The sequence below is a fragment of the Schistocerca nitens genome, chromosome 7, assembly GCF_023898315.1.
Source record: "Schistocerca nitens isolate TAMUIC-IGC-003100 chromosome 7, iqSchNite1.1, whole genome shotgun sequence".
Taxonomy (NCBI): domain Eukaryota; kingdom Metazoa; phylum Arthropoda; class Insecta; order Orthoptera; family Acrididae; genus Schistocerca; species Schistocerca nitens.
The window spans coordinates 627,183,723-627,196,604 of record NC_064620.1 but is presented as its reverse complement, the minus strand read 5'-3'; the positions used below and the strand labels follow the sequence as shown (position 1 = coordinate 627,196,604).

At 44.9% G+C, this 12,882-nt stretch overlaps 1 non-coding gene across 1 annotated transcript; it reads right to left on the bottom strand.

The window, feature by feature from the left end:
* Positions 1-9,595: 9,595 nt before the first annotated feature.
* On the bottom strand, positions 9,596-9,668 carry Trnaa-cgc (transfer RNA alanine (anticodon CGC)). The gene has a single exon. It is a non-coding gene; the product is annotated as a tRNA-Ala (tRNA).
* Between the last annotated feature and the right edge of the window lie 3,214 nt (positions 9,669-12,882).

The following is a 12,882-nucleotide window of genomic DNA, read 5'->3' as shown; positions in this document are numbered from 1 at the left end:
GTATGTACTTACTGTAATTCTCCAGAAGATGATATTTTAGATTGTACGTCGGTGTGTCTTAGTTTTTTATACTTGTGTAGGACAAATCCTGGTATGCGTTTTAACATAGGAATATGACCAGAAAATGCACCAGAGTTAATGCTTTTAATGATGATGACGATTATTTGTTCCAGTTGTAAAACCTCCAGGCAAAGGCCGTGATGACACAGTTCCGTCCACATGATGTTCTGGTCATACCTTCGAAATTTGATGGGACTTGCAATCCAATTACATTATTTCATGTGTGCTGCGACGTAAATGCCCCAGAAGCATGTGTTGGGAGTGGGTCCAGCACTGGCCAGGAACTTGCATGTTTCTTTTTTTTATATACAATTACTGTGCATATAAAAAATGCATACTAAGGGAACGAATTTAGGGGCGTATATTGAAGTATCTCCTTCGATGTCCATTAAAAACTGGGAGATGCCACTCGCAATCCCAACAGCTGTATGGAAAAACACGATAATGCTACCCCAACAAGGCAGGTTGTCATATTTTGGACCCATATTTTAATTACCTAAAAACCTGCCAAATATGCAACTACTTATGACCTAAAACTTATACAGGGTGAAGAAAAATTCGCGCACTCGGGTTTCACAGTGCGATTTTGAGAGGTGGCATGAGCCCCCTCTCATATTTCTATCTTACTCTGAGTAATTCGATTTTCCTCTCTAATTGAATGCGGTGAAAAGTCGCTATTCCTTCACACGCGGACTTCCCACGCAGCATCTTTCGTCACCCGGGTGGTCCAGTGACAGGCGGGCTGTGCTGATCTTGAAAGGGTCAAGCCGACGGGTGTGAGGGAGTCGAGTGAATGCTTTCCAGACAACGACATTGTCATAAGAGCGGCGGCGACACGCCCACAGGGGCCTGACGGAGCGGCTGGGCTAGAGAGTCCGTTACTTCGCAGGACGAAATTTTCTGACATATGTTATTGTATTGCCAGTATGTGAGGAATCGCGCAGCGAAGTCCGAGTGCGACAATTTTTCTTCACCCAGTATAAATATTACTTAAAAATAAAATATGACTATACAATAGTGATTTAAAAACACTCTTGGTGATTTTTTTAAAACTATGTAATACAAAATTAGCTTCTCAACAAATGGAGGGTATAATACTTACGTAATGCAGTGTTTGAAAATAGATACCGGTAGCACTTATTTTTGAAATGTCTGCAAATGTCAGAAGAAAAACGTGAACTACAGTGAAAATAAAGACACCTATCCAGACAAAAAAATATGTTTTTATTACTGCACATCACTTGTGTAAAGTATTCTCAATTATAACGGTCGTTCAGTAAGTAATGCCCCACACTTTTTTTCAAAAAAAAACCGTTGATATATAGACAAACGTCCTTGTTGAAGCTTCACATTTGATGTTTCTACTGTGTGCCGGAGAAGTTTCGAACCGTTCTGGCAGATTGCAGAGCTGTAGTATAGCGTCAAAATGGCGTCTACATACGACTTACGTTACAAGCAGTGTGCTGTTATTGAAATCTTGTGTGCAGAAAAAGAAATCGTGGTGAACATCCGTAGACGTTTCTTAGTGTGCAGTGTCTGGCGATGCTGCAGTTAGTAGGAGTACAGTTGGGCGATGGGTAATGAAAGTGACAGCCTCAGGAAATGCAGAAACAGGGCTCCACGATCAGCCGCGCTCGGGACGTCCTGTCACAGCCACTGCTCCAGACACGCTGAATCGTGCGGACGCCGTTATTCGTGCCGACCGGCGCATCACAACTCGACAATTGGCTCTACAGTAGTCGGCCAGCATTGGAAGTACGTCTGCAATGATGGAGACTCTCGGATATTCAAAGAGATGCTCACGATGGTTTCCAGGAATGCTCACAGAGCTCCACAAGATTCAAAGAAGGGCCATTTTATATGAATTGTTGGAGCGTTTTGAGAGCGGTGGAGAGGCCTTTCTGTCACGGGTCGTTACGGAGGACGAAAGCTGGGTGCACCACTTTGCGCCAGAAACTAAAATGCAGTCCATAGAGCGGCATCATCCTCATTCACCACAAAAGAAGAAATACAAGACAACCCCCTCTGCTGGAAAAGCCATGGTGACAGTCTTCGGGGATTGTGATGGCGTCATTCTCGAGGGTCAACTGTCAATTTAGAGGCATACGTAACGACCCTGAATAAGAACCGTTTCCGACATGTTCGATCGGGCAAGAATCCATCAGATACCTTGCCCCAACACGATAATGCACGTCCACACACAAGTCTGAGAACCCGGGAACACATCACCAAATTCGGTTGGACATCATTGCCTCATCCACCCTGCAGTCTCTTTGGGCCACTTAAAGGTTGTCGACAGGGAACACACTTTGAGAATGTCGAGAGTGTCAGTCGTGCAGTGAAACCATGGCTACGCCTACAGGACAAGAGCTTTTACCAGCAGGGAATACGTGCTCTTCCACAGCGTTGGCGTACGGCCGTAGGACGTGATGGCGACTGTGTAACAAAATAGATCATGGTCAAGACATGTTGATGTATATTTTCGCCAAATTCTGACTCTCAAGAATAAGTATGTTCTGAGAAAAAAAATATGGGGTGTTTCTCATTGAACGAACCTCGTGGTTCATGTGTCCTGGGAGGACTGCACTGGATCTAACGGTGCGTTTTCAGGCTTTCCATTTCTCAAAAATCTATGGTTGTCATTTGCAAAACCCCCGCATGTGAAAAGCTATCTGGACCCAGAGAATTAATTATAAGCTGCGTATGCCGTTAAGATCTAAATTAACAATTGTAATGTTCATAGCTTTGATGGATAACACGATTTCTACGGCCTTAACTATAGATCCTGAAATGTAGATTTGCACAAGACATTATTTTGATATGAATGAAAGCTGTCTAACAGAAACAATCTTTCGGTAAACACAATAATTTATTCTATAAAACATAGTAAAAAATGTATAGATTATTCCAGAGTGCTGAATGATTTATAAACTCAATGCATTCAACTCTAACTACTGGATTTTGGATAGTTAGCAGAGTTACTTTTCGCAACGAGATGACTTAGCCCTTCTAATGCAAAATATCACACAGTAAGTCGGTCTCAAAATTCATTAAACTCAAACACTGCAAGCTCGCAACGACTGGTATTTAGATCGTAAATGTCGTTAATACTCCCTGTCTGTGTCAGGCTGAGAAGGGAGTTTGCTTAATTTTATCAGCAGGGATTACTTTTATTCATTTTTAAATAAGCCTGCTGTGGGGAAGGATCTTATGCACACTTTTTCTCTCTCGGCAGCGTAACCTTCTCTGACCATTCTGCCCGCTTTAGAATTGATGTTTAGGCCCATCAAAGTTCAGAATACAATCTTATCGATTGACTTTGAAGTCGCAACGGATAACGCAATTGTAATTTTGGGGATGGACAGAGAAAACTACATCCTGCACGAATCTAGTCTTGTGCCAATAATTTTAGTAAAGGGGTAGCGTGATTGATATGATTCTCTTTTCTTAGGTATGGTTTAAATGAGCAAGCCGAGAACGGAAATTACTTCGAAAAACAAAGTTAATTTTATTTTAACCAACATTAGACAAATTTTACGAAGTTACTTCTTAACAATCTTTTGAACACACATTTCACTAATTCTGCTTTGAATTTTCATTTGACTATGGACAAAGATTATTTAACTATGCACATAGATTATTTCTCCTTTGAATTACAAGCCGTGTTGCCTTTGATTTGCATCGTCCTGTGGGGGGAAGGAAAATCTTGGAGAGCACGTGGTCACTACTACTATGCTGATACATGCACATGCACTAAGTTATCACTGAAACGCAAATATCGTAACTATTTCTCTATGCAGATTTTCTATGTACAGTGGCTGGCATCGAGGAGGACTCGTGGCTGGTATCTCCAGCGCGAAGAGCTTGAATACGAAGCGATTCATCTTAGAAAAACTACACTCGTCACCAAATTTTCAGTAAGTTGTTAAACATCGACACGCGCTAGCATAAATGTTCAGCAATCGCAAAAACTGGCTACAACTCCCTCTATTAGCTTTCTCGGCGGTTGCAGTTTGAAACTGTGCACCACGTTGCGGGTCGTAACGGAAATCTCGAACGGAGAAGATTATTCTTATATCAGATAAATTGAACAAAAATCAATAAATGGATCTTAATTAATCAATCGCGAAAAAGGCTCTGAGAAATAGATTGTTAACATTAAACATATTTAAACATTCAAATGCCTTTGTCCTGATTTCGACGCAGCGTTCTGAAGGAACGGCTGGTCGCTCACCTGTCTTCCAGAAAACTCCCCGTAAGCGTTGCGCGGCCCTTTGTCCCGAGTAGCGCGAGGTGGTGGGGGAGGCCCATGACCAACCTCTGGTAAGAAAACGTTTTTTTTTGTTTTTTTTTACTTTCGCACCTCTGGTCGAACCATCCCGTTCCTGCTCTTTGCCTTCTGCTGACTGTGTTAAAGTTGGTAGAAGATTCTGAGACCCACTACATCTCTGGTTTGTCTGCTATCACACTCAAAACATTCACACCTGACCACGTACTTTAAGGAGAGGTGGGGAAATGTAAATAGGGACACAGGACGTGCATATTGTAATGAGAATAAAAGACTTGGATCCATAATTGTTTCTACATGCATGTAATTTGGGGCTGAGATTATTTCACTGTTCATTAATTATGTAAAGTAATTGAATTTACGCTGATTATGTCTATCAGCTGATAACAACATAACACTGATTTTAACTATGTAACGAAACCTATTGTGAAGTTACAACACATACATTGACTGGACTGCTGCTGGTCGCCGGCCGAAGTGGCCGTGCGGTTAAAGGCGCTGCAGTCTGGATCCGCAAGACCGCTACGGTCGCAGGTTCGAATCCTGCCTCGGGCATGGATGTTGGTGATGTCCTTAGGTTAGTTAGGTTTAACTAGTTCTAAGTTCTAGGGGACTAATGACCTCAGCAGTTGAGTCCCATAGTGCTCAGAGCCATTTGAACCATTTTTTTGCTGCTGGTCAATCAAAAGTCCGATGCACATAGTGCGGCTACTGTGAATCTGAGACACGTTATCGTGTCTGAGAGGCCGGTGCCACGGCTTAAATGCTCCTTTTAATTATTCTCGGACAGCTGTGCTGAAGGCCGCCGACGTGCGCATCACTCTGGTGTGGAGAGCGTGGGCGGGCGCCGCAGCTGCCTCTCTGAAGCCCAGTCTGTCTGTGAAATGTGGTCACCTCTCACTGCAGGGCACAGTCACGGAACGGGACAAGGATCTCGCACTCAAATGGCTAAAGGAGGAATGGTGAAATAATGGAGAAGCCAATATCGGACTATTTTATTTGGTTAGGAAAGGAATCCCGTCCCGCCGGAGGAGGGTGACTGAGTCACAGTGGGCCCTTTGTATTCTGAAAAAAACTATGTATAAACTAATTTGGTATACACACCTTAGCTACGCGTATTTTGGACCAAAAAAATGTTATCTAAAATTGAAGAGCTTATGTCACCTTGTCATTCACTTGTATTTTGTTTATTATCATTAACTTATTACTACCATGTTCTTAAAGACAAAGTAATTTAGTTAATCCTAACAGCTACTGACTTTTCATGTAACGTTTCATTCAACACTCACTGAGCTACTTAGTCTCATCGAGTAAAACAGAAGTAATATCTGGCGTTCCTCAGGGAAGTTATAGGCCCTCCATTGGACCTCATCTATCTTAACGACATAGTAGACAATCTGAGTAGCCTTGTTAGATTGTTTGCAGATGATGCTGTCATTTAACGTCTTGTAAAGTCATCATATGACCAAAACGAATTGCAAAATTATGTAGATAAGATATCCGTATGGTGCCACAAGTGGCAGTTGACCCTGAATAAAGAAAAGTGTGAGTACTAAAAGAAATCCGCAACATCACGATTGCACGATAAGACACATAATCCGAAGGCTGTAAATTCAACTAAATACTTAAGGATTACAATTACAAATAACATAAATTGGGACGACCACATCGATAATGTTGTGGGTAGAGCAAACAGCGATTCATTCACTTAGAAGGTGCAACAGGTCTACTAAAGAGACTGCTTACACCACGCTTGTCCGCCCTATTCTGGAGTACTGATGTGTGGTGTGGGATCCGCATCGGGTGGGACTGACGGATAACATCGAAAAAGTTCAAAGAAGGGCAGCACGTTTTGTATATCGCGAAATAGGGTAGACAGTGCCACAGACATGATTCGTGAATTGGAGTGGCAATCATTAAAACAAAGGCGTTTTTCGTTGCGGCGGGATCTTCTCGTGAAATTTCGATCACCAATATTCTCCCCTGATTGAGAAAACATTCTGTTGGCATTCTCCTACATAGGGAGAAATGATCATCACGCACAGAAAAATTTTAATGCTCGTTTTTCCTGAGCGCCGATCGAGAGTGGAACGATAGAGAGACAGCTTGAAGGTGGTTTATTGAACCCTATGCCAGGCACTTTACTGTGAATAGCAGAATAATCACTTAGATGTAGATATAGTAAGTCTGAGAAGATGGATAGATATAAGCTCAGTGGGATTTTTGTAATATTTTATGTTTTGTCATTGTGCCTACTAGCTTTTTTGATCACACCATACAGACGTACTACAGTACAGATATCTTTGTGATCTTACATCAGTCGCATTTCTTAATTATGCAGTTTCCAAGACGTAGTCAATTATTCACATGTAGTGAACAATGTTACGAATACAATTTTGAACACTATAATAAAAGCCACGTATAGGGCAAGAGTGAACCTTTAGTCACAATTCTATTAATCTCGCAGTAGGATGAATTAACCAGGAACCACATTGAATGTCAGGCATAGTAAGGGATTCAAAACGTTTGATGTGATGTTGACTCAGACTTGTGAGAAACTTTTTTTTTTTCCAGCATACGCTCCAGCAATAAAGTAAAGTTATGTTGGATCCTTGGGTGTGAGTGAGATTGTATACGTGTCATTTAATTGCTAGTTTATATGTTGTGGTTAGCAGAGTTGATGGCTAGATACTGTCAGTCATAATAAAGCTTGTCAATTGAGCAAACTAAAGAAATTTTATACAATTTCATTCATTTTGCAGTAGCCAAAGGTTCAACTGAAAAGGTTGCGCTGATCTACAGCAAGCGTGTCAGTAGACAGTATTGGAGGTCCTCAGTGTGAGAACAGATATTGTAACACATTGCTGCATTGTGATACAGATTGTCTATTGATACTGGTCTCCCTCAGGAGAAAAGATCAATTTATGTCAGGTATAGTAGACACATTCTGTCAAAAACCTCATCCTTGCTGAACACTGTTCTTCTGTACAAGCTCCTGTCACATCCACACTTCATGAACTGGTTCTGTTAACTGTGAGCCATGTAAGCTTTGCTGGTAAGCCTTTCTTTCCATCTCTCCTCCCCTTTGCTGTTGCAATAATCTCTCATTCCCGTCGATTCTATGAATGGCCTGATGTGGGAGATGTGCTGTAGACTCACAGACTTCTTATACTTCAAGGTTTCTGACTCGTACACTTTTGCACATGCAATACGTCAATTCCTCACTGGCCCATTGAATATAGATAAGAATTTGGGGCACAATCTCTTTTGTTTGTTGGACAGACGGAATGATTTCACAAGAACCTTATTCTTGCCTTCTTGCTTGCTGTCTCCTTCTTCTTTTTTCCCGCCTTGCGGATCCTGTGCAGTGCCTAATCAGTTACCTCGCGACATTGTACCCTCATCTTGATTAGTAATCAACTATTTCTCGCGAATTCTCGGGCGGTCTGATTCTTAAGCAGAGTGGAACTGTGTGGCTTTTCGTTGAATACATTCTGGAAATCTTTCAAAAATACTTTCAGTGTCCTGTGCTGTTTGGGGCAGTAGATTCTGCAAAAATTTCTGAGTTCTTTCATTTACGTGCAGCAGGATTCCAACTTAGATGATACGCTGAGATATGCGTTTTCCTGCCCAAGTCCTTCTCCATCGGCCGTTCTGCACTCCATTATTATTACGTCGCTGGTTGTTTCATGTTCCATTTTGTGACCCGTAATTGTTCCTTCTCTCATCCCAGCCTCCCTTCTGTAGTCCATGATTCTGTTGAAAATCACCTTCTCCTGACAGACCCGGGGAACAGCACGTATTCCCAGATTGTCCATCCCTAATATTGTAGTTGTTCTGGTTTTGGCGATTTGACAGACCACAGTAATGGTTCTCATTATTGTGCCTAACTTCTCGTCTATGCTGCATGTTAAACGTGAACTCTTGACTCGTGCGGCATATCCTGTAATGAGTTTAGAACCGTATTGTATCTTCCCCTTAATAGCTGCAGTGTCTGATGAAGTCGCCTGTCATTTCGGTCTACGGTCGCAGATTGGAATCCTGCCTCGGCCATGGATGTGTGTGATGTCCTTAGGTTAGTTAGGTTTACGAAGTTCTAAGCGTAGAGGACTGATGACCTCAGACGTTAAGTCCCATAGTGCTCAGAGCCATTTGAACCTTTTTTTTGTCATGTCGGTTCATCAAAAACTGATTTTTCTTGACCCTTGCGTCAAGGAACTTCACCATACTATTTTACCCTGGCTCCTCGTAATCCTTGATGAGAATCAGCTCATGTTATATTCTTTCCTGAATTTTCTCCGATCAGTAGTTCTCCGGGAACATATCCCTAAATCTTTGTACACTGAAGAGCCAAAGAAACTAGTACACCTGCGTAATATCGTCTAGGGCTTCAGCGAGCACGCAGAAGAACCGCAACACGACTTGGCACGGTCTCCACTAATGTCTGAAGTGATGGTGGAGGGAATTCACACCATAAGTCCTGCAGGGCTGTCCATAAATCCGTAAGAGTACGAGGGGGTGGAATCTCTTCTGAAGAGCAAGTTGCAAGGCATCCCAGATATGCTCAATAACGTTCACGTTTGGGGAGTTTGGTGGCCAGCGGAATTGAGACACTCTGTAGCAATTTTGGACGTGTGGGTCTCGCATTGTCCCACTGGAATTGCCTAAGTCCGTGGAAATAGACAATGGACATGGATGGATGCACGTTATCAGACAAGATGCTTATGTACGTGTCTCCTGTCAGAGTCGTATCTTGACGTATCAGGAATCCCATATCACTCCAACTGCACACGCCCCAACCATTACAGAGCCTCGACCAGTTTGAACAGTCCCCTTCTGACATGCAGAGTCCATGGATTCAGGATGTTGTCTCCATGCCCGTACACGTCCATCCGCTCGATGCAATTTGAAAAGAGACTCTTACGACCACGTAACATGTTTCCAGTCATCAAAAATCAAATTTCGGTGTTGACGGGCACAGGCGAGGCGTAAGACATTGTGTCGTAGAGTCGTCAAGGGTACACGAGCGGGCTTTCCGCTCCGAAAGCCCATATCGATGATGTTTCGTTGAGTGGTGGTGGTGGTGGTTAGTGTTTAACGTCCCGTCGACAACGAGGTCATTAGAGACGGAGCGCAAGCTCGGGTTAGGGAAGGATTGGGAAGGAAATCGGCCGTGCCCTTTCAAAGGAACCATCCCGGCATTTGCCTGAAACGATTTAGGGAAATCACGGAAAACCTAAATCAGGATGGCTGGAGACGGGATTGAACCGTCGTCCTCCCGAATGCGAGTCCAGTGTGCTAACCACTGCACCACCTCGCTCGGTGTTTCGTTGAGTGGTTCGCACGCTGACACATGTTGATGGCCCAGCATTGAAATCTACAGCAATTTGCGGAAGGGTTGCACTTTTGTCACACAACGATTCTCTTCAGTCGTCGTTGGTCAGGTTCTTGCAGGATCTTTTTCCGATCGCAGCAATGTCGGAGATTTGACGTTTTACCGGATTCCTCGGTGCACTCGTGAAACGGTCGCACGGGAAAATCCCCACTTCATCGCTACCTCGGAGATTCTGTCTCCCATCGCTCGTGAGCCGTCTATAGCACCACGTTCAAACTCACTTAAATCTTGATAACCTGCCATTGTAGCAGCAGTAACCGTTCTAACAACTGCGCCACACACTTGTTGTCTTGTATAGGCGTTGTCGACCGCAGCGCCTTACTCTGTCTGCTTGAAAACCTCTGTATTTGAATACCCATTCCTATACCAGTTTCATTGGAGCTTGAGTGTAGGATCAGCTCACATTTGCTAACATTTTATTTTCTGCACTACCGTTCCGTCCAAATGGTTCAAATGGCTCTGAGCACTATGGGACTTAACATCTGAGGTCATCAGTCCCCTAGAACTTAGAACTACTTAAACCTAACTAACCTAAGGACATCACACACATCCATGCCTGAGGCAGGATTCGAACCTGCGACCGTAGGAGTAGTGCGGTTCCGGACCGAAGCGCCTAGAATCGCTCAGCCACAGCGGCCGGCTGTTCCCTCCAAGAGTGCGCTTGTACGACAATGCTCAAAGCGGCGGTACAATTGTGAAATCCAAGATTTAGGACGTAGCGTGTTTCCCTCATCTTTGTAGTTGCGAAATTTGCTAAATTGCAAGAAGTGTTTGTAATCGAACGATACTTCACTTGCCATTCTCGCCCTGACTCCAATTCCGACACTTGTCACATTTTCGTGGCTCGGTACCCTCTTCTGAGCTCCCACTATTACCAGCTTCGAAGTTGAATTCACCGGCTCCGCGACTGTTACATGTACGTGGTGGCACACAGTTATGTTATTGATCTGGCCCAGCGTCCTCTCCAGGAGTGGTCCTATCCTTCCGTTGCTCCTTCGAATACACACGGTGAAAAGAAAAAAACGACGCACCACGAACAAATTATCTGAATAAGACGGAAGTCGGTACATGTGATGTACGAATGCAGATAAACAAATCATTAAAATTTCATAAAAATTGGGTCATTCCTTCAAGAGAAGGAGCTTCACAAACTAAGCTAGTCAATAACGAGTAGGCTTACCTCTAGCTCTTATGTAAGCTGTCATTTGGCTTCGCATTGATTGATAGAGTTGTTGAATGTCCTCTTGAGGGATATTCAACAATATGTGGATATCTTGCCAAATTCCAATTGGAACGTCAGTTCGTCAAAATCCCGAGATAGTTGGAGGGTCTTGCCCACAATGCTCCATAAGTTCTCAGTTGGTGAGAGATCTGGTATCTTGGTAGCCAAGGTAAGGTTTGGCAGCCAAGAAGAGAGATAGTAGAAAGTCTCGCCATGTATGGGTGGGCATTATCCTGTTGAAATGTAAGCCTAAGATGGCTTGCCATGAAGGGCAACAAAACGAGACATAGAATATCATCGACGTACTGCTGGAGTGTAGGGTGCCTTGGATGACAACCAAGGAGTCCTGTTATGAAAAGAAATGACACCCCAGACCATCGCTGCCAGCTGTTGGGGATATGGCGACTGACAGTCAGGTCAGCCTTTCCCCGCTATCCGGGAACGTCTTCAGACACATCTTTGCCAGTCATGGGGGCTCAGTTCATCCCTGAAGACAATTCTACTCAATTTACAAGAGATTTTTTCGAAACATAGGACAGCGGCGCTCTCCCATTCTAGCGGCAACACTGCCACTGTTATGCCACTATGAGAGACTGCATACCGGCTACCCGGCTTCCGCTAACACAGGCACCCAGGGCTGTAGTCTCCCCACACGACAAAGAGCCGCTCTTTTTTCATAGCATTCCTGTCCCACATCCGAGGCGCTGTGCCTTCCTACACTTGCAAAAGTCATCCAGGAAACAGGCTGTCCCAGCACCAAGATTAAAAAGAGAACAATGAGGCTAAAAAAGAGCGCAGTATGTCCAGTCCATGAGCTCTGATGTAATTTAATAAACACTTCCCCTGTCACCCAAACCGTTATCTTCCTTAATGGACTTCATATAGAATAAAAACCGCGTGCAAAATACACTCCTGGAAATGGAAAAAAGAACACATTGACACCGGTGTGTCAGACCCACCATACTTGCTCCGGACACTGCGAGAGGGCTGTACAAGCAATGATCACACGCACGGCACAGCGGACACACCAGGAACCGCGGTGTTGGCCGTCGAATGGCGCTAGCTGCGCAGCATTTGTGCACCGCCGCCGTCAGTGTCAGCCAGTTTGCCGTGGCCTACGGAGCTCCATCGCAGTCTTTAACACTGGTAGCATGCCGCGACAGCATGGACGTGAACCGTATGTGCAGTTGACGGACTTTGAGCGAGGGCGTATAGTGGGCATGCGGGAGGCCGGGTGGACGTACCGCCGAATTGCTCAACACGTGGGGCGTGAGGTCTCCACAGTACATCGATGTTGTCGCCAGTGGTCGGCGGAAGGTGCACGTGCCCGTCGACCTGGGACCGGACCGCAGCGACGCACGGATGCACGCCAAGACCGTAGGATCATACGCAGTGCCGTAGGGGACCGCACCGCCACTTCCCAGCAAATTAGGGGCACTGTTGCTCCTGGGGTATCGGCGAGGACCATTCGCAACCGTCTCCATGAAGCTGGGCTACGGTCCCGCACACCGTTAGGCCGTCTTCCGCTCACGCCCCAACATCGTGCAGCCCGCCTCCAGTGGTGTCGCGACAGGCGTGAATGGAGGGACGAATGGAGACGTGTCGTCTTCAGCGATGAGAGTCGCTTCTGCCTTGGTGCCAATGATGGTCGTATGCGTGTTTGGCGCCGTGCAGGTGAGCGCCACAATCAGGACTGCATACGACCGAGGCACACAGGGCCAACACCCGGCATCATGGTGTGGGGAGCGATCTCCTACACTGGCCGTACACCACTGGTGATCGTCGAGGGGACACTGAACAGTGCACGGTACATCCAAACCGTCATCGAACCCATCGTTCTACCATTCCTAGACCGGCAAGGGAACTTGCTGTTCCAACAGGACAATGCACGTCCGCATGTATCCCGTGCCACCAAAC